Genomic DNA, 22049 nt, shown 5'->3' on the forward strand with positions numbered 1-22049 from the left:
TAAACAAAACATCAGCAAAGAAACATCAATCCTAAATGACTCACTAGACCAGATGGAATTAATTGACATCTTCAGAACATTTCACACCAAAGCCACAGAATATACATTCTTCTCAAGTGCACATGGGTCATTTTCAAAGATAGACCATATGTTGGGACATAGGCAAAGTCTCTTCAAATTCAAGAAGATAGAAATCATATCAAGCATCTTCTCAGACCACAGTGGCATAAAACTGGAAATCAACTACAATAAAAACAACCCAAAGAAATCAAACACATGGAGACTAAACAGCATGCTATTATACCATGACTGGGTTACCAGAGAGATCAAAGAAGAAATAAAAAACATCATGACAACAAATGACAATGAAAACACTACAATCCAAAATCTATGGGACACAGCAAAAGCAGTCTTGAGAGGGAAGTTCATAGCTCTACAAGCCTACTGCAAAAAACAAGAAACAGGGGTAATAAATTACCTAACCCAACAACTCAAAGAGTTAGAAAAAGAGCAACAAGAAAAGCCCAGTGTAAGCAGAAGGAAGGAAATAATAAAGATCAGAGCACAGATAAACAACATAGAGACCAAAGAAACAATACAAAAGATCAACAAAACCAAGAGCTGGTTCTTTGAAAGGATAAACAAGATTGATGAACCTCTAGCCAGGCTCACCAAGAAGCAAAGAGAGAGGACCCAAATAAACAAGATCAGAAATGAAAGAGGTGAAATAACAACAGATCCCGCCGAAATACAAAGGATTGTTAAAAAATACTACGAACAACTCTATTCCAACAAACTGGACAACCTGGAGGAAATGGACATATTCATAGAAAAATATAACCTTCCAAAACTCAATCAGGAAGAATCTAAACAGCTCAACATGCCAGTAACTATGGAAGAAATTGAAGCAGTCATCAAAGAGCTTCCGGCAAACAAAAGCCCGGGGCCAGACGGCTTCACAGGAGAGTTCTACCAAACATTCAAGGAAGAACTAAAACCTATCCTCCTCAGACTATTCCAAAAAATTCAAGAGGAAGGAACACTTCCAAGCTCCTTCTATGAAGCCAGCATCACCCTAATACCAAAACCAGATAAAGACAACACAATGAAGGAGAATTACAGGCCTATATCCCTCATGAATGTAGATGCCAAAATCCTCAATAAAATTCTAGCAAATAGGATCCAGCAGTACATCAGAAAGATCATACACCATGACCAAGTAGGGTTTATCCCAGGAATGCAAGGATGGTTCAATATCCGCAAATCAATAAATGTGATACATCACATAAACAAATTGAGAGATAAAAATCACATAGTCATATCAATTGATGCAGAAAAAGCATTTGACAAAATCCAACACCCTTTCTTGATAAAAACTCTCAACAAGGTGGTAATAGAAGGATCATACCTCAACATAATAAAAGCTATATATGATAAACCCACAGCTAACATCATACTCAATGGGCAAAAACTAAAACCATTTCCCCTAAGAACAGGAACAAGACAGAGATGCCCACTCTCACCACTCCTGTTTGACATAGTACTGGAAGTATTAGCCACTGCAATTAGACAAGAAGAAGAAATAAAAGGCATCCAAATTGGAAAAGAAGAAGTAAAGCTGTCCTTATTTGCAGATGACATGATATTGTACATAAAAAACCCGAAAGACTCCATCAAAAAACTAACAGACTTAATAAATGAATTTGGCAATGTAGCAGGATACAAAATTAACACCAAGAAATCTATGGCATTTCTATACACCAACAGTGAACTTACAGAAAGAGAGACTAAAAAAGCAATCCCATTTTCCATCGCACCAAAAAAATTAAGATACTTAGGAATAAACCTAACCAAGGACGTAAAAGACCTATATGCGGAAAACTACAGGACACTGAAAAAAGAGATAGAGGAAGATGTAAACAGATGGAAGAACATACCATGTTCATGGATTGGTAGAATCAACATCATCAAAATGTCCATACTACCCAAAGCAATCTATAGATTCAATGCACTCCCCATTAAAATACCAACGGCGTATTTCACAGACCTAAAAAGAACTCTCCAAAAATTCATCTGGAATAAAAAAAGACCCCGAATAGCCACAGCAATCCTGAGAAAGAAGAATAAAGTAGGAGGGATCTCAATACCAGATTTCAAGCTGTATTACAAAGCCACTGTCCTCAAAACAGCCTGGTACTGGCACAAGAACAGACATATAGATCAATGGAACAGAATAGAGAATCCAGATATCGACCCAAACCAATATGCGCACTTAATATTTGACAAAGGAGGCATGAGCATACAATGGAGTCAAGACAGTCTCTTTAATAAATGGTATTGGGAAAATTGGACAGATACATGCAAAAAAATGAAAGTAGATCACCAACTTACACCATACACAAAAATAAACTCAAAATGGATACAGGACTTAAATATAAGACGGGAAACCATAAAAATACTAGAGGAATCCACAGGCAGCAAAATCTCAGACATATGCCCAAAGAACTTTTTCACTGATACTGCCCCTAGGGCAATGGAAGCCAAAGAGAAAATAAGCAAATGGGACTACATCAAAATAAAAAGCTTTTTCACAGCAAAAGAAACCATCAACAAAACAACAAGAAACCCCACTGTATGGGAGAACATATTTGCAAATGTTATCACTGATAAAGGTTTAATCTCCAACATCTACAGGCAGCTTATACAACTTAATAAAAGGAAGATAAATGATCCAATAAAAAAATGGGCAACAGACCTAAATAGAATCTTTTTGAAAGAAGACAGAAGGAAGGCCAAGAGACACATGAACACATGCTCAAAGTCACTAATCATCAGAGAGATGCAAATCAAAACGACAATGCGATACTATCTCACACCTGTCAGAATGGCTATCATCAACAAATCAACAAACGACAAGTGTTGGTGAGGATGCGGAGAAAAAGGAACCCTCGTGCACTGCTGGTGGGAATGCAGACTGGTGCAGCCACTGTGGAGAACAGTATGGAGTTTCCTCAAAACACTGAAAATGGAACTCCCATTTGACCCAGTAATCCCACTCCTGGGAATATATCCTAAGAAACTAGAAACACCAATCAGAAAGGATATATGCACCCCTATGTTCATAGCAGCACAATTTACCATAGCTAAGATTTGGAAACAGCCTAAGTGCCCGTCAGCAGATGACTGGATCAGAAAACTATGGTACATCTACACAATGGAATACTATGCTGCCAAAAAAAGAAGGAATTACTACCATTTGTAGGCACCTGGATGGAATTAGAGAACATTATGCTAAGTGAAATAAGCCAGTCAATGAAAGAAAAATACCACATGATCTCACTCATTTGGGGATAATGAAAAACATTTATAAACTGATGAACAAAAAGATAGATACAGAGGCAGTAAAGCATCAAACAGACTGTCAAATTACAGCAGTAAGGTTAGGGAGAGGTGGGGGAAATAAGAGATCAACTGAAAGACTTATATGCATGTATATAAGAGTAACCAACGGATGCAAAACATTGGGGGGTGAGGCATGTATGGGAGTGGGGTGGGGGTGGGGCAATGGTAAGATATGTACACATATAATACCTTAATAAAAAAAATAATAAAAAAATAAAAATATAAAAATAAATAAAAATGATCTATTGAAACCACAGCCACTCAGTGGAGGACTTTTTGACCACATATAAGCATAAGTAATTTAGGAAATCTGAAAAGTCTATATTACAATTAGTGCTGGCCTCTTTCTGTCATAATTTTTCAGGACTGTACTTCATTGTCATAATACTTTACTACTGACATTATGTAAAATTATTTAACTAATTCAAATTATAATGAAAGGTAAGATTGCAGTAACTGTAAATGTGTTTACATTGAAAATTAAATTATCAGACACCTAATTGTGAACCACGGTTGTTCTAAATTGGTAGCTTTAAATCCAAATTAAGAACAATGTAGGGGCCATGTGGGTACTGTAAATACATGGGGGAACACTTTGTAGAGTATATGATGTCTCATGATTATGCTGTACACCTGAAACTAATCTATAATAATAAAAGCATAATATGCTAATTAGACCAGACAGCCAAATGACCTTCCGGACATCCTTCCGGATGACCTTCTGGATGAAGCCAGGGCTGCGAGGGCCGAGGCAAGCCGCCATGGCTGTGAGAGCTGAGCCCCTTGCACAAATTTTGTGCATCAGGCTTCTAGTACAAAATAATACTGAATGCAGTACAATAGTCAATGCAAAACTGTAATTGAAAAATAAAACTCAAAAAGAAACAAACAAAAAAACACCAAAGTGAGTCAGTCACTATTGGTCTACAGGGAAAAATACGTAAATAAATCTAAATTAAGTCTTGTTTTAAAGCTTTTTAAAAATAGGAATATTTAAACTTCCCTAAAGAATAGCAATTTATCACCAATAGATAATAGACACTGTCCCATATTTAACTTGAGCTAGCGATGCATGCTTACTTAATTCATATAACTGTTGTACCTGAAGCTCATACATATCTATCCCTCCCCCATTAAAAATTAATTACAAGATAAAACATAATTCCAATAAAATTTAATTAATTGAATTAATTATTAAATACATAAAGTGTACAAAGCATCTATTATGAAAAAGGCAGGGTCAAAAAATTTGGACCTGCATTTTAAAAATGAAATAAGATTAACTGAAAAATAACAATATTAAAATAAAACTAGGTAGAGAGTAATATAATTTAGATCAGATGGGAAAAGTTTTATCTGATTCAGGATACATAAGCTATACAAATAATGTGCTAATGCAGCGATTTTCAACCTTTTTCCTCTCATAGGACACATACGCTAATTACTAAAATTCTGCAGCACACCAAAAATATACTATATCTTTTGCTTATCTGACAAAAAATAGGTATAATTTTTATCCACTCACTACCAGATGGCTATTGTTGTGTTGGTTGTTGTCATTTTTTTTATGTGACAATCTAAGGGAAAAGAGGTCAGTGCCCTGACTATCACGTATTGCATGTTGTGAAAATTCTTGCAGCACACTGATTGAAAATAGCTGTGCTAATGCATGTAAAGTGCTCAAAAAAGCTTTTAATGAAAGTAGCTATTATTACTATCCAACATGTCTAGATTTTGTGAATTACTTAAGTTCATGTCTTTAAATACCAAAATATGCTTCATTTTTAACATTGTGGGTTAAAATGAGCTTATCATATGCACATACACTGCTCTGTTATTTTATGCAGATCACCCTGATCCTAAAAGTTTCTCAAAACTTAATGTAATATTATCAACACTGACTTTTGTACTGCAATGTAATACAATAATGCTTTTAGAGAAAAATAGAAGACAGCTAACTCAGCACTTTATATATCTCTATAAAGTACATATTTTGATGTTCATACTTCTTAGAGTTCCTACCTTCTAAATTATAGGTTGTTTCCTGTATAGCTCCATAGACATCAGGCTTGTTACACTTTCTGTTATTAGAAACAACTCTCCCCATTTTGCACATTTTCCCACATTGTATCTAATCTGCCATGGATGGAGAAAGTATGCATGAAGAGACTGTATAGAATTCGTGGGAGACATGGATTCTGTGACTTCTATTTGGGCATCTCAGAGGTTATTGCCCTTTTTCATACTTGGCTGAGTCAAGAAAGTATTGTCTATACTTTCACCGACTGTTATAATGGTTGAATTTACCCACAAAAATTAAAATCTTGTGTTGCTGTCACTGGATGTATAATGCCATCATGAATAGCTTCAAAATATCTATGCCGTCCCTCATTTCAGCTTGACCCCAGTCCAAGGGATAGATCACAGATCAGAAAAGGAAAGCGCCACCTTTCCTACTATAAAGACAGATTTAAGGAGAAGAAAGAGAAGAGAAGTAGGAGGGGAAGAAAGGAGAGAGGGAAGAGGAAGAGGAGGGAGAGGAGAGGGTGATGAAGAAGAATTTGCTTTGCTTGTAAAGGGAAAGGAAGCAGCTGCCTTCTCTTTCCCTCTTGAAAGGGTCTCTTTGCAGGGAAAAACCTGGACTTGAGTCCTTTCTCTACCTAGAATGAAAATGGACCTCTGCAAGGAGGAGCTAAGCCCAGTCTCGTCTTACGTGAAAAGATTTCTCCAGGTGTGTGGACCTCATCACCCCTTGAAACATAAACATATGCCTCTAGAGTTAACCTAGGAACCTATTTTGAGAAGTACCAAAGGAAATAGGACTTTTATTGTATTTTCCTCTACTTAGCTGTATAACTTGTGAGAGATGTCATTCTGACTTCCTGGTTTTGAGGGCTACCTACACGCATGTACTCTTCTGTAGTGTTCACTCAGTAATTAAGCAGTGTTCTTTTTTCCCTATAGTGATGTGAATGGGTGTCTCTTTGTTGGTAGCTTTTGCTTCCCCATACACTTGCCATTTGTCAGCAATAAGCCCATAAATTCTCAATTCTAGAACAATTCCCTCCCCAAAGCACCAAACTTCAGATATAAGTTTGGGCTAAGTCATCCAGAGTGGTCATAGCTATTGTTAGCAAGATCGGGCATGCTTTTACATCCCTGACTCTGATGGCAGAGAAGTGTGTGGAAGGACAGGATTTAAAATTGGAGTTTCCTTTTATATGTTGCATAGTCAAGATTAAAATTTGGTAATTGCATTTTTCTTAAACAAACAAGCTATTAAAAATGAAATGCTCAAAATCGAATATGAGAAAATCACTGCAGTTAAAAAAAAAACACGTTTTCTTTGCTCTATCTCATTTTCCTGTTTTAGTCTCTTAACAACGCTTATCATCATCTAAAATTAGCTTTTATCCTACTTTTTAAAATTGAAGTCTAATTTGCATATAGTCAAAATCAGCATTTGTAGTGTACAGGGAAGATTTTTTTTATTCCAAATTTTCTGTAAAATAAAACTGACTAACAATGAAAAGAAGAAAATTTATAAAAGCAAGTGTTAAGTATGTTCTTTGGGTTTCCTCCTCATTAAGCACTGGAGACAAATTTGTGCTTAAAGACAGAATAAACTAAAATTGAGGAATTACGCACTTGGCCTTTTCTTCCTCCTGAAAGGAAGCAAGCTGTTGTGATAGTGTGCACAGATGTCCTTAAGTGAACTGAGAAGGCAAGACAGAGCGAGCATCGGTCACCCCACACAACCCATCCCTTTTTCAAAAGAGGTATTGTTAATAGTGGAAAGTATGTATGGTGTGGCTTGAGGTCAGAGATGTGTGTTGGAATCACACATCTGCTACTTACTGACCTCAGACAAATTACTTAGCATCTCATTTGTAAAATGAAAATAATACTATTACACTTCGATGTAATTGTTATAAGCATTAAATAAAGTATAGAGAATAAAGGTAGTACATTAGTTTCTGCTACAAGCAAGGAGATTAAGTGGTAGTTGATATTGTTATTGTTGTAATCATTATCATAGTTATTGTTTAGCCACGTCTCAAATAGATTCATCTCCCTTCCCTCGGAACAGCTCTTGAATTTCATGTAAATCTTGGTGAAGAAATAGCCTTTTCTACTGTGAAAACTGGAGGAAGCAGTACCTCACTGAAGGCATGAAGAAAATAGCTAAGACTTTTGTTTGTGTCATTGGAAATACACAGAAAAAAGTAATGATTGCTTTCTCCCTTAGGAAGTTAATGTCTACAGTTTTATAGTCTACAGTTTTTCTAGAGTGACTGGAAATTCTGTTCCAATTCTTTCCTTGACCAAAAATTTGGATAAGGAAAGGAACAGAGGTAGAAATTCTCTGGGTAACTTCCTGAGGGTTTGACGTGAGAGAATGCAGGCATGGAAGGGGCTTTGTAAACTGCTCTGATCAAACAGATCTCTGACTGCACTTTCAGAAACATTATACTGATTAAAGAAACTTGATCAGTATAAACTGTTCTTTGTTTCTATGCTTCTCTCTCTTTCTTTCTTAGATTTCTAGAGAATTTTTTTGAAAATACTATATTCTGTAAACTAAGGGGCTAGGGTTTCCCCAACATTGGGGCATTTGTGAATTATGTGTGACCAGGGACTGAGGTGGATGTGGCTGACCCTGACTATGTCGGCCCACAGTCCCTGCCTGGGCCTCAAAGACAAATTTATAGTTAAAGAGCTATGTAACAAGAAGAAAAGAGAGGGATGTAAAATATAACCCTAAACTTGATTCTTTTTACCTACGATTAAAAAAACACACAACTCTTAAGGTGATTATCACACAAATATTACTTATTTCCCTTGGTAGAAAGCAAACTACATGAAGCAATAACCTTTGTCTCATTCATGTTGGTTTCCTCCACCACACTGATTATAGCACCTTATATACAGCAAATGCTCAGCATCTATGGCTCAAGGCTTACAGCATTTGTTTGTACTCTTATTAGCACTTATAAGGAGGTAGTATGCGTGGTGCCCAAAAGCCTGGATCAGGAAAATCTAGGCTGTAGTTCTGCCTCTGGCACTGTTGACCCTATCTGGGCCTCCAACTAAAAAGCTGAACTGGATTATCTCTAATTCAACTTTGAGCTCTAAAATGAAAGGAAAGAAGGGAGAGAGAGGGAGAGGGAGAGGGAGGAGAGAGAGAGAGAGAGAGAGAGAAGAGAAAGAAAGGATGAAAGGGTATTTCTCCTATCAGAAAAAAAATAAATCAAAGAAAATTCCCTAAGGAATCATACTTGTCGTTTAATGATTTTAATATAGGGCTTCAGAGAATGTGGAAATCGCTGTTACTATTTAACTAAAGACAAATTTTGATGAGTTGACAAGAATTTGGAGAAAAAATGAAATTTTCCATGCCCAGCTATATACAGAAAGAGAATGTGGATGAGTGACTGAAAATTACCAGTTTCCAATGTCATTCTGCAGTTGGTCCTGCTAGGTTGTGTTAGCACAGGTGTACCTTTTCTTTTACTTGGCCTGGGGTAATAATGACATTTTTCTCTTTATTTGCAGAATCGGGAGCATCCATGGGGCTCCAAGTCTTTATGATTACTAAGAGCCAAATCACTCAATTAAAATGCATAGTATCAGTGGTGTGCACTTCAGTGGTTTAGAATTGCTATCTATTTCTCTATGGAAGAACACAGGGGACAGTCTTTTCTGAAATGCAGATAATAAGAATCTTATCTTTCAGTAACAACCTCCAGCAATCAATTAAGTTGCTACTACCTGATAGGAGTAAAACCTTTTTCAATACATGAAATTCATTTTCAAAGATAGCACAGATCATATCTATCCTCTAAATTTCCATAAGCCATAAATACTGCCTTCCCTTGAGTTTAATTGTTAGCAAAGCTTTCTTTAAACTACTCCCCATGCACCTCAACATATAACTAATACTGAGTTCACCCAAATAAATAACTTAGTTAATTTTCAAAAGGGGCTACTGCTACTGGGCTACTCCTTTAGAAAGCTAAAATGTCTGCCAATTCTCAGAAATAGGCAATTACATCTATGTTTATGTTAGTTGCTTTTCGATAATAATGTGTGATTTATTTCTGAAACATCATCCAAAGGATACTATGTGGTAAACACTATATAGGCAAATTAATGAAGCATACACATATGAATTAGCCTGCTGTCACAACCTCAATCTTATTTTCTACCTTTCTACACTGTGGTGTGAAGACAGCATGTCTTGTTTTAAAACACTCTAATGCACTATTTTTTCCAAATGAAGTCCATCCACAAATATATTGTGTTATAGGATACATGGTGAAGGTTTTACAGTAGTTCAAACAGAAAAAAACGGCACCAGAATTGGCATCAGATACATGGTAGTAAAACCTATAGTATAGCTAATAAAGTTAATCTATTAGTTTGGCCACCGTTTTAAATAATTTAATTGGAAAAAAACAACTATGACTTTGGCTAAATTGTTAGATTTTTCTAAATCCTCTTGTTAAATAGACAAGCTTTGCATGACACTTTTTAGTCCTTCTTATCTGATTACAAATAGTTAAATGCCAAAGAAGTATATTTCAGATTTTCATGAAATTTTATTAAATCATTAAATAAGCTAATGGTTTCTGGTAGATTGGAAAATCTCAAAGAAGTTGCTTATTTTTATCCAAGGGTTCAATGGGCATGTTATTTTTATCAGTGGTGCATGGACAAGGTAAGAGATATTACTAAGAAGAAATAAAGCACTAACTTAAAAATTAAAAAAATAAACTTATAGTATAACAGGTGCTATTTAGCTTCAGAAAAACATTATTTTCACATTTTAAAATTGAACTTGATCAGTTTTATGGAATTTTGCCATTTAATTTTTTATATATTTTATTACATCATTTATGCATGATAATTCTAGACATTATTATGTTTGTACATAACTAAGGTTAAAATAAAATAATTTAAGTCAACACTTGGATCAACAACTTGTTTTGGTTTTGTTGTTGCTATTGTTTTTTTTCCTTTGAGTTTGTTTTACTACTCAAGTTTGAAGGGGTTGACAGTCATTTTAACGGGTGCCCATAAATTTCAGGAAAAGATTCTAGATCTATCATGAACTAGCTCTGGCCAGCACCCCCAGCTCTCTCTCTCTTTCCTGACATTGACTCTGCATTCTTAACACATCTACTATCTAAATTCCCAGAAAGCTTCTTGTTCTCTCACAGCTCCATGTCATTTGATGCTCCCTCATTCTTCCGGCTTGTTTTTAATTAATAAATTAATTTTTGGTTTTGGCTTAGGATACTGCTACACATCCAATTGTATCCAGACTTAAATTTGGTGCTATGATAAGCATTTCCAGGTAGGCCCATTCTTCTTCCTTTCTCCTAGGACTAAAGGTATCCTTTTTTCAATGTTCTGTATTGTATTGATATTTTACCTGGCTTATCACTCTCATTTATCCATAAACTCTTTTATTTTCCTTATTATAGTTACATCCTTCTTATTAATTATTAGTCATATCATTACATTACTATAAAGCTACAGCAGCTATCTTTTATGATGTAAAAAGAGCTATGCTAAATGTTTTACATACTGTATCACTGAATTCTCACACCACCACCATTATCCCCACTTACTAATGAAGAAATTGAGGTATCCGTAAGCTCTTTGCAACCAAAGATTATGTCTATATTTCCACTAGCTTAGTCCGTGATACATAGTGAGCAATCAATAAACATATTTAAATGAGTGAATAGTGAGATAAAGAATATCTAAGGACATAAAGTCATGTAAACCCAGAGAAATTGTATCCTACAGCATTGAAATATCTTGAAAATGTCATTATTAATCCACCCTCAATAATCTTTATAGACCCTGAGAAGCTGAAGCAATCCTGAGAAAGAAGAACAAAGTAGGAGGGATCTCAATACCAGATTTCAAGCTGTATTACAAAGCCACTGTTCTCAAAATAGCCTGGTACTGGCACAAGAACAGACATATAAACCAATGGAATAGAATAGAGAACCCAGAAATAGACACAAACCACTATGCCCAATTAATATTCGACAAAGGAGACATGAACATACAATGGAGTCAAGATAGTCTCTTCAATAAATGGTGTTGGGAAAATTGGACAGATACATGCAAAAAAATGAAACTAGATCACCAACTTACACCATACACAAAAATAAACTCAAAATGGATAAAGGACTTAAACATAAGACGGGAAACCATAAAAATATTAGAGGAATCCACAAGCAGCAAAATCTCAGACATATGCCAAAACAATATATTCACCAATACAGCTCCTAGGGCAATGGAAACTAAAGAGAAAATAAACAAATGGGACTACATCAAAATAAAAAGCTTCTGCACAGCAAAAGAAACCATCAACAAAACAACAAGAAACCCCACTGTATGGGAGAACATATTTGCCAATGTTATCACCGATAAGGTTTAATCTCTAACATTTACAGGAAACGCATACAACTTAATAAAAGGAAGATAAACAACCAATAAAAAAATGGGCAATGGATCTAAATAGACACTTTTTGAAAGAGATCATAAGGAAGGCCAAGAGACATATGAAAACATGCTCAAAGTCACTAATCATCAGAGAGATGCAAATCAAAACAACAATGCGGTATCATCTCACACCTGTCAGAATGGCTATCATCAACAAATCAACAAACCACAGTGCTAGAGAAGATGCAGAGAAAAAGAAACCCTCGTGCACTGCTAGTAGGAATGCAGACTGGTGCAGCCACTGTGGAGAACAGTATGGCATTTCCTCAAAAAACTAAAAATGGAATTCCCATTTGATCCAGTAATCCCACTTCTAGGAATATATCCCAAGAAACTAGAAACACCAATCAGAAAGGATATATTCACCCCTATGTTCATAGCAGCACAATTCACCATAGCTAAGATTTGGAAACAGCCCAAGTGCCCATCAGCAGATGAGTGGATTATAAAACTGTGGTACATCAACACAATGGAATACTACGCTGCTATAAAAAAGAAGGAATTCTTACCATTTGCAACAGCATGGATGGAACTGGAGAGCATTATGCTAAGCAAAATAAGCTAGTCAGAGAAAGATAAGTAACACATGATCTCACTCATTTGTGGAATATAATGAACAACATAAACTGATGAACAAAAACAGATCCAGAGACAGAGAACCATCGATCAGATCATCAAACCTCAGAGGGAAGGTAGGGGATGGTGGGGGTAAGAGGGAGAGATCAACCAAGGGACTTGTATGCATGCATATAAGCCTAACCAATGGACACAGACAACAAGGGGGTGAGGGCATGAGTGGGTGGGTAGCAATAGGGGTATAAGGACACATATGTAATCACATATGTAATACCTTAATCAATAAAGAAAAAAAAATAATCTTTGTAGAATCATAAAGAACCAAAACATTGTTAGAAGGATTAAGGTGAGTACATGCTAGTCTACTTTCAAAAAAGGGTCCAAGTGAATTCTGGATATTAACACATCTAGATGTATTAATTTCTAGAGCTGCTGCAACAAAGTATCACGAACTGGTGGTTTAAAACAATAGAAATGTATTCTCTTACAGTTTTGGAGGCTTGAAGCCCTAAATCAAGGTGCTAACAGGGCCATGCTCTCTCCAAAGGCTCAGGGGAAAAGCTGTCCCATGCCTGTCTTTTATCTTCTGTTGTTGCTGGCATCCCTATGCTTGTAGACACATCACTAAGTCTCTGCCTCCATCGTCATATGTCATTCTTCCTGTGCGACTGTACCTGTTCTTTTCCTCTTAAAAGGACACCAGTCAATTGAATTAGGGCTCACCTTAACCACCTCATCTTAACTTGACTGCATCTCTAAAGATGCTATTTCCAAATAAGGTCACATTCACAAAGAAAACGAAATGGAGACTTCTGGGACAAAGATTCACTAAGAAAAGATGCCAAATAAATACCATTTCCATTTACATTAAGGTTGTTACACTGTTTGATCTGGATAACGTCAAAGACATAGTGAACTTGATTTAGAAATGCATTTAACACAGTCATTATGAATTGGGAGTATCGGAAAATATTTGCTGGTTTAGGTAAATTCAGGAATGATTAGCCAAATCCCAAAGAATAGCAATTGAATATTTGGATATTATCAACTTCGATGGGTGGTCTATGGTGCTATGCTGTAGGATGCTATAAACATACTATGAAATTCTATATTTCAGCACAAGTTTATATTAAAGTATGGTTATCTAACTTGCACATGATTGAAAAACATAATGGGTTAGTTGGGGGCTGGGTGAGAAGGGTGAAGGCATTAAGAAAAAAAAGAAAGAGAAAGGGAGAGAGGAAGGGAGGGAGGAAGGAAGACTCATGGACACAGATAACAGTAGAGGGATTGCCAGAGGGAAGAGGGGTAGAGGGAGGTAGAAAAGCCTATAGGGGGAATAAATGGTGATGGAAGGAGACCTGACTTAGAGTGGTAAACACCCAATACAATATACAGATTATGTATTTTAGAATTGTACACCTGAAACCTATATTTTATTAACCAATGTCATCCCAATAAAAATAATTAATCACATAAAAATATAAGGGGTTGACATTGTAGAAAAGCAGTATGGATATTTAAGCATCTCTACAGATAATGATGCTAGACCTATATTAAATTTAAATTAATTAAATTGAACAAAGAAGTATGTAAAATCTTGTTCCTAGGTTTAAAAAGTCATGGGCACAATAACAAGAATGGGCAGGATCATCCAGTAATGGATCATATAAAAGCAACTTATGGGGTTTAAAGTCAATGTATGCCAATAATACAAGGTAATTAACAGTGAGAAAAATAAAAAATGTCAATACAATCATAAGTGGCACCTAGACCTCTCATAGAATCAAGAAGGTCAGAACATTGCTCCACACAGGATAGGCTACTTATTCACAGAACTAGCCCAATTCTGAGGCTGGAGTGTTGCCAGAAGAGCAGGATGAATCGGTTAAATGACTGGAACTTTTAAGTTTGGAGATGAGAAGGTAAAAAAGAAATACCTTTAAATATCTGAAACATGGTCATGTGAAAGAACAATTAGACTAATTTTAAGTAATGTAGTTTAAAAATTTGGAGGCAAATCTCAGCAAAATATATAGGCAACAATATTTGGCAATAAGCACTCTTCACAATTTTAATTGCTGCTTTGTGAACTCTGGAGGTGATCATGCTGTCCAGAAGACCAATTTAAGTCTCAGGTCCTCAGATTGACACATATACACATAGCCTGTATTAGTAGTCTTTACCAATAGTGCAGTTTCATCTGGCATGTTCTTTATTGTCTAAGCTTCATGTTCAAAGCTTGGCTCAAATACTACTCCTCAAAATGACCTTTCCAGCTGCTGCCACCTGTGTTAGCTCTCCTACTCCAGTGCTCCTTTACCTCAAACATAAACATTTTATCCTCTACTACAAGGTACTGCAGTGGACTGTTCACTACCTTCCTCCCACATTTGAGTGTGAGCTTCCAGGGAGGTAGAAGGGGTATCTTGATTTTAACCTTCCCTGATACATGGCAAGATGTCTGCTAATTAACAGGTCTTCGAAAATATTTGCTGAAAAAATTTTGTAGAGTACATTCCTCTACTAAGTAGGATATTGTATTGGCTAACCATTAATAGCTCTTTGAAATCTAATAGACTGTAGCCTTTGTGCATACAGTAAAATTAAATATAAAACCAATTAATACAGAAATAGCAGGTATAAGTGTTGAGGAATAAAATCATCAAACATACGAGGCCTGATGTTAATTAAAAGGTATTCTAATTATCGAACCAAAAAGAAAAATTTGCCCGGATGTGGTGGCTCAGTGGATTGAGCGTCATCCCAGGGACCAAAGGTCCTGGGTTTGATTCCCAGTCAGGGCACATACCTGGGTTGCGGGCTCAATCAGGAGGCAACCAATCAATGAGTCTCTCTCATCATTGACATTTCTTTCTCTCTCCCCCTCTCCCTTCCTTTCTGAAATCAATAAAACTATTTTTAAAAGATTTAATCTTCCCTCCCTCTGTCTATTGTGTTGTTAAAGATCTTCAAAGGAGGTAGTGTTAGTTCTTAAATATTTCTTCAGTGTCATCTGTGTTAAAAATTTAAGGATTGAAGCTATTATTGGCATAAAATTTTCAGCAAACCAAAAGAAACTTGGCTCTTATTAAGAGTTAATAACAGGATTACTCCCTCTGCCTCTTTGTTGTATGGGATGATGAGAATGGAAAACTATTAAAAGAAAGAAAACTTGAAATCAGACCTTTCTGCTGATGGAGGCCATGGAGTAAGCATCATTGGAGTCTCTCCTCCCACAGTCATCATCTCTATGAGTTCCCAAGAGCCCAAACAGCTGTGGAAGCTCTTTATGGGAAGTTTGAGCTTTAAAATGAGCGAGGAGAGTCTGAGGAGCCATGTTGATCAATGGGTTCTCTCAGGCTCTCCTGATGAGAAATCCAAACACCAAGCACTCCAGAGGCTTTGGGTTTGTCCCGATGCCACTGAGGAGGGCATTTATTTTATCCTCATGGATGCAGCCATGAATGCAGGGCTGCACAAGGTGGGTAGAACCAGAAAAGGCTGTCTTAAAAGAAGATTCTCAAAGACCTGGTGGCCATTTAACTGTGAAAAGGATACTTGTCAGTGGTATTAAAGAAAACACTGAAGAACGTCACCTAAGAGATTATTTGGAACAGTATGGGAAAGTGGAAGTGATTGAAAGCATGGCCGATGGAGGTAGTAGTAAACCAGAGGCTTTGCTTTTATAACTTCTGATGACCATGACTCTGTAGACAAGACTGTTATTCAGAAACACCATACTGTGAATGGCCACAACTGTGAAGTGAGGAGAGGCCTATCTAAGCAAGAGATGGCTAGTACTTCATCTAGCCAAAGAGGTCAAAGTGATTCCGGAAACGAGGTGATCATGGAGGTGGTTTTTGTAGGAATGACAACTTTGATCACGGAGGAAACTTCAGTGGTTGAGATGGCTTTGATGGCAGCTGTGGTGGCGGTGGATATGTTGGCGATTGGATGGCTGTAATGGATTTGGTAATGATAAAAACAATGTTCAAGGTGGTAGAACCTCCAATTATTTTGGCAATTACAATTATTAATCTTCAAATTTTGGGCCCATGAAAGGAGGAAACTTTGGAGGCAGAAGCTCTGGCCTCTATGGTGATGGAAGCCAATACTTTGCCAAACCACAAAACCAAGGTGGCTGTGGCGGTTCCAGCAGCAGTAGCTATGGCAGTGGCAGAAGGTTTTAATTACTGCCCAGAAACAAAGCCTAGCAGGAGAGGAGAGCCAGAGAAGTGACAGGGAAGCTACAGATTGCAATAGATTTGTGAACTCAGCCAAGCACAGTGGCGGCAGGGCCTTGCTGCTACAAAGAAGACATGTGTTAGACAAGACTCGTGAATGGGTGAAATCCTCCAGGACTGTATTTGGGACCAATTATATCACAGGTTATTTCCGTTTCTCTTCTCTGGAAAGTGCAAAGCATTCCAACAAACGGTTTCAATGTAGATTTTTTTTTTTTTTGCATGGATGGTCTTGATTGCTAGATGTAATAGTGTGATCATGGTGCTGAATAAGTGTGCTTTTTAAAACATATTTTTATGGATTTCAGAGAGGAAGGGAGAGATGGAAACATCAATGATGAGAGTGAATCATTAATTGGCTGCCTCCTGCACTCCCCCTACTGGGGATCAAGCCTGCAACCCTGGCCTGTGCCCTTGACCAGGATCCAACCAGGGACCCTTCAGTCCACAAGCTGACACTCTATCCATCTTTTACAAATTAAAAATATAAAAGAAATAAAACTTGGCAGAATATTGTAATATTTGATCTTAAAAAATTTTTAAATATATTTTATTGATTTTTTACAAAGAGGAAGGGAGAGGGATAGAGAGTTAGAAACATCAATGAGAGAGAAACATTGATCAGCTGCCTCTTGCACATCCCCTACTGGGGATGTGCCCGCAACCAAGGTACATGCCTTTGACCGGAATTGAACCTGGGACCCTTGAGTCTGCAAGCGGACGCTCTATCCACTGAGCCAAACCGGTTAGGACTTAAAAATTTTGTTAAAGTTTCTAAGCAGAGACTGGATAAGAATTGGGTCTGATACCTATAATTTACTGGATATCATGTGTCAAAAAAATCTTTTAAGTGCCTTATAGCAAAACTGTCTCAATATTCTTTATAACTACCCCAGGATTTACATTGCTACTGAAATATGGGTGTGATCCATAATGGCAATAGATAAATTGGAGTCAACCACGTGTCCATTCCTCTAATTATGTAAACAGGAAAAATATGAGAAAGGATTCAGCAACCAGGTTTCAACCTTCATTAAGATGATGAAATTCTCTTTTCCAAAATACATTTATTGGTTCTAATACTAATAATATCACATTTTCAGGGAGTTTTATGCCCCTGCAAATTATCGGGAAGTCCAAAGTCCAGCTTACACCTGTTGAGAGTACAAGGTGAAGAAACTGAGGGAGAAGGTCAACATTTCAGAGAAGGACTTTGAAGAGACCATGGAGCCCAAGCAAGATTCTGGGTGTTATATGTGTATTATATTAGAGTGGACTCTTGATTGAAATTGATAGATGCACAACTAAAATCAGCATAAATAATGAAGAAAATATACTGCCTTATAAACCAAAATGCTAGGAAACTTTTCAGCTTCAGCCGTAGTTGGATTTAAGGTTCAAATAACTTAACCAGGATTAAGACACTCTTAGTTTTAATAGCTTTGCTTTCCTCTGCATTGGCTTCATTACAACAGAAATTTTCTCTAATGCCAACTTTCAAGCGCCTCAGACTTAGATCCTACCAGTTTCACCAGCCTGGTAGTCGGCACCTCATGCCAGTAGTTTTAGCAAAAGTCACAGGCCTAACCTGCATTAACTCAAGCAAGGTGAAAAGCCAACTATATAACTCATTACTCTGACACTAATTGGCCATCAAGAGTGGGGTTAGAGGAAGGACAAAACTCATGGATTGTAATAGGGAAAGGATGTAAGGGGCTATTACCAGCAGAAACAAAGGATAGATGCTAGATAAGCAAAGACAATAAATATCTATTATACACGCAGCCCTTTCCCTTATGATGCCAGGGCACATATTGCATCTCACACTGACTTTATATCTAATTAAGACTCCATAGCCTAGAAACAATCCAAAACCACCACCAAAGACATTCTATTGCAATTAGAAAAGGTAACTCCTTCTAACCCAATTAACTGTTGACCCTTTCCAGGTAAAAGCAAGAAAAGCTACAGTTAAGATGTATTAAAAGTAAATATTCAATCTGATATGAGTGCCTTCCACCTAGGAAGAAGGCATCAATATCACAAAGATAAGAATTAATGAAGAAAGTTTAAAACAGTTTTTAAAAAGTCATTTATCATTCAAAGGAGATTTCTCTAGAGAAAAAGAAGAGCCTCTTCAGGATAGCCACGAAATACAGTTCTTAAGGAAGAATGAGAGATGATGACAAAGCAAGGAAGAAACACTGATTGACAGCCAGGTCAGAGCCCTGCTTTGCAGATTACCATGGTCATGAAAGACAATCAAGACTTGGATCCAAATAGAGATATCAAGTTACTGCTTTGTGAGATATTAATAATTGTCACTCTAAATAAATTATTTAATCAAAAAATCTATAGAAGAATATTACGTATCTATATATCTAAAAAAAAAACTATGCAAGATATACCCAATTATGCATTTAAACTTTACTCAAACTTTGCCTTCAAAATTTCTACCAAGCTCTCCTACAAATCCTGCACGACTAATCTCTTATAAATACCATTTCACAACACTAGCCACTTCTTAAAAACTTGGAATGGTTCTCTGGTATTAACTGCATTAAATCTAAATCTCCTATCCTAAACTGTAAAGCCCTCGGTAACTCATACCTGCCTTCTAGCAATTCCATTTGCTGCACTCCGTAACATGCACTCTACATTTTCTTTTGATCTTTTTATTGTTAAGTTTATACCCTGCATGCTTTTTTTCTATCTCCAAAACTTAGCTCATGCTGATTCCCCACTGTGGTAGAAAGAATAATGACCCTAACAAAGGTTTCCATGTCCTAATCTCCAGAAACTGTAAACATATTACCTTTCATGGCAAGAAGGACTTTGCAGATAGAGTTAAGGATTTTAAGATGGGGATATTATTCTGGATTATCCAGTTGGGCCCAATATAATCACAGGGTCCTTATAAAAGGAAGTCAGGAGGATCTCAAGATGGAAGCTAATGCCGGACATTGGGGCGTCATTTAACGCCGGTGAGTCTTGATCCGGCATCTAGAAGGGTTCAGCAATCTGGAGAAAGGCTGTGCGTAGATTAAGTAAGAGTCCAAAGACGAAAGATCATTTTGAAAGACATTGGGGGTCAGAGGAGCTTTAGCTAAAGGAGCTAAATTCTCCTTGTCTCAGGATCCTTGCTTTTTGTTAACACAATTTGTCCTAAGGCAAGGTGGAGATAATACACTTCAAAGGGTAGGGTTTCATACAGAAGCATTGTCAGATTGGAGAATAGCCTATGGCTGTTCAGGTGTTTGGCCAACAGGAAGCAATAACATGTAGATTAAGATGCCCTGAGCTGTCTGGCAGCAAACAATCATCCTATTCAGGTTTGGGGGAAATGTCTTTAGCCACTCCAACAGGTGATAACATATGTGACTCAGCCCTTGTTGAGTCCCCAAGTTCCATCAACCTTTTGATGAAACTCTTGCAATTATGACATGCTGGAACTGGCTTCCCGTTGTAGTGTGCACACAGAAGAGTCACCAAAAGGCCACAAGCCAAGGAATACAAGGAGTCTCTAGGAGTTAGAAAAGGCAAGGAAACGGAATCACTCCTGGAACTTCCTGGAGGAATGCAGCTCTACCAATACTTTCATTTTAAGCTCCATAACACTCATTTCAGACTTCTGATCTCCAGAACTGTAAGGTGATAACTTTGTATTCTTTTAAGACTAAACTTATGATAATTTGTTAAAATGTCAGTCAGAAAGTAATGCACCCAACCAACACCACCTTCAATAAATAATCATTTTCAACACTATATTCTCTTTGAAGCTTTCTCTGACGTGTCCCTTTAATGGAAATGTCCAATATCAAGGTTTTAATACAGAATGGTCTTTCCTTTTTAGTGTGTTGCCTTGAGTAAACTCTAACCTTCTTGAGAGAAGGGATCATTAGGGCTAGTGCTTCACGTTCTCAACTGTAGTTATGCACTAGGTATACAATGCATGCTTGTTGATTTTGTCATATTTGTAATCATCAAGCAAACATTCATTGAGGAATGATTCATACAAAGTAATCTGCCAGCACCATGGAACTCAGCAAAGGGAACAACTACAGTCCTTGTCCTCTAGAACAACATCTTGGGAGTGATAAAACATATACTCAACTAAGTGAAAGAAATTCAAAAGCAGGCTATGTAAAACTACAGAGTAAAAGAAGAAGAGGTTTAAGGAGTTAGATATGGAAGAGTTTATTTTGTGGGGAGATTCAAAAATATCTCATGGTGGAAGTGGCATGTTGCCTGGCTTATCTTTAGCATGTCTATGTTTGATGTCATTCCTTCTTTCTCCTTCCCTCACATTGATCATCTTTCTCAGGAAACTATCTCATGTTTTCACTTGGCTGGAGGATTGCCTCAGTGAGACAAGGATAGGTCTAAAACAACCTGTCATTCTGAAATGGCTCTGATCCTTCTTCTCTCCCTCTTCTCTCAATTCTGTTTCCTCTGCCATAGCCTAACACCTATATTTACATTAGAATTACTAACTACCATTTTCTTTTTTTTTCTTTTAATATATTTTATTGATTTTTTACAGAGAGGAAGGGAGAGGGATAGAGAGTTAGAAACATCGATGAGAGAGAAACATCGATCAGCTGCCTCCTGCACACCCCCTACTGGGGACGTGCCCGCAACCAAGGTACATGCCCTTGACTGGAATTGAACCTGAGACCTTTCAGTCTGCAGGCTGACGCTCTATCCATTGAGCCAAACCAGTTTCGGCACTATCATTTTCATTAGCATATTCCACTTTTCACTAGAGAGGATCCTATTCTCTCTCCTTAGTCCCTCCCTTGAGCGATGAATGAAAGTTTTAAAAGCACTTATGGAACACTGACCCCTTTATTGAGAAACTGTCTTTATGTTAAGGTGGATCTCAATGCTGCCATATCAATTAACCAAATTTTAAAAATTCATCTATTATTAAACTAGATTGCATGAAAATAAAAAGTGATATGATGTTTCATAGTATTATTCAAACTTTCTTCTTCAAAATGTACTATCCTATATAATAAAAGCCTAATATGCAAATTTCCTCTCTGGCGGTTGTTCAACCGGGAGTTCGACCACTCGCTATGATGTGTGCTGACCACCAGGGGGCGGCACAGAACATGGCAGGCATTGGCGACGTGGCGTTGGCAGAGGTTGGCAGTGGAGGTGCTGCTGGCCCTGATGGGCCCTGGCCAGAGCGGGACTGTGGTCGGATGGTGGAGCAGGTGAGCAGGCAGCGCCAGGCCAAGGCGGGTGCAAGCAGGGGCCTGATTGCCTCACAGACAGCGACCAGCAGCAGCA

General features: G+C 37.3%; 1 protein-coding gene and 1 pseudogene across 2 annotated transcripts in view; one reads left to right on the forward strand and one right to left on the reverse strand.

Moving 5' to 3' along the window:
• The window catches only part of GUCY1A2 (guanylate cyclase 1 soluble subunit alpha 2), a gene marked incomplete at its 5' end in the record, with an annotated part of 306525 nt that overhangs the window by 139673 nt on the left and 144803 nt on the right, over positions 1 to 22049 (reverse strand). The gene's annotated exons all lie outside the window — the stretch shown is intronic.
• LOC308257738 (heterogeneous nuclear ribonucleoprotein A1-like) lies at positions 15843 to 16697 on the forward strand (annotated as a pseudogene). The gene has a single exon. The product of its transcript is annotated as a heterogeneous nuclear ribonucleoprotein A1-like (transcript).

The sequence above is a fragment of the Plecotus auritus genome (genome assembly GCF_963455305.1).
Source record: "Plecotus auritus genome assembly, chromosome: 9".
NCBI lineage: Eukaryota > Metazoa > Chordata > Mammalia > Chiroptera > Vespertilionidae > Plecotus > Plecotus auritus.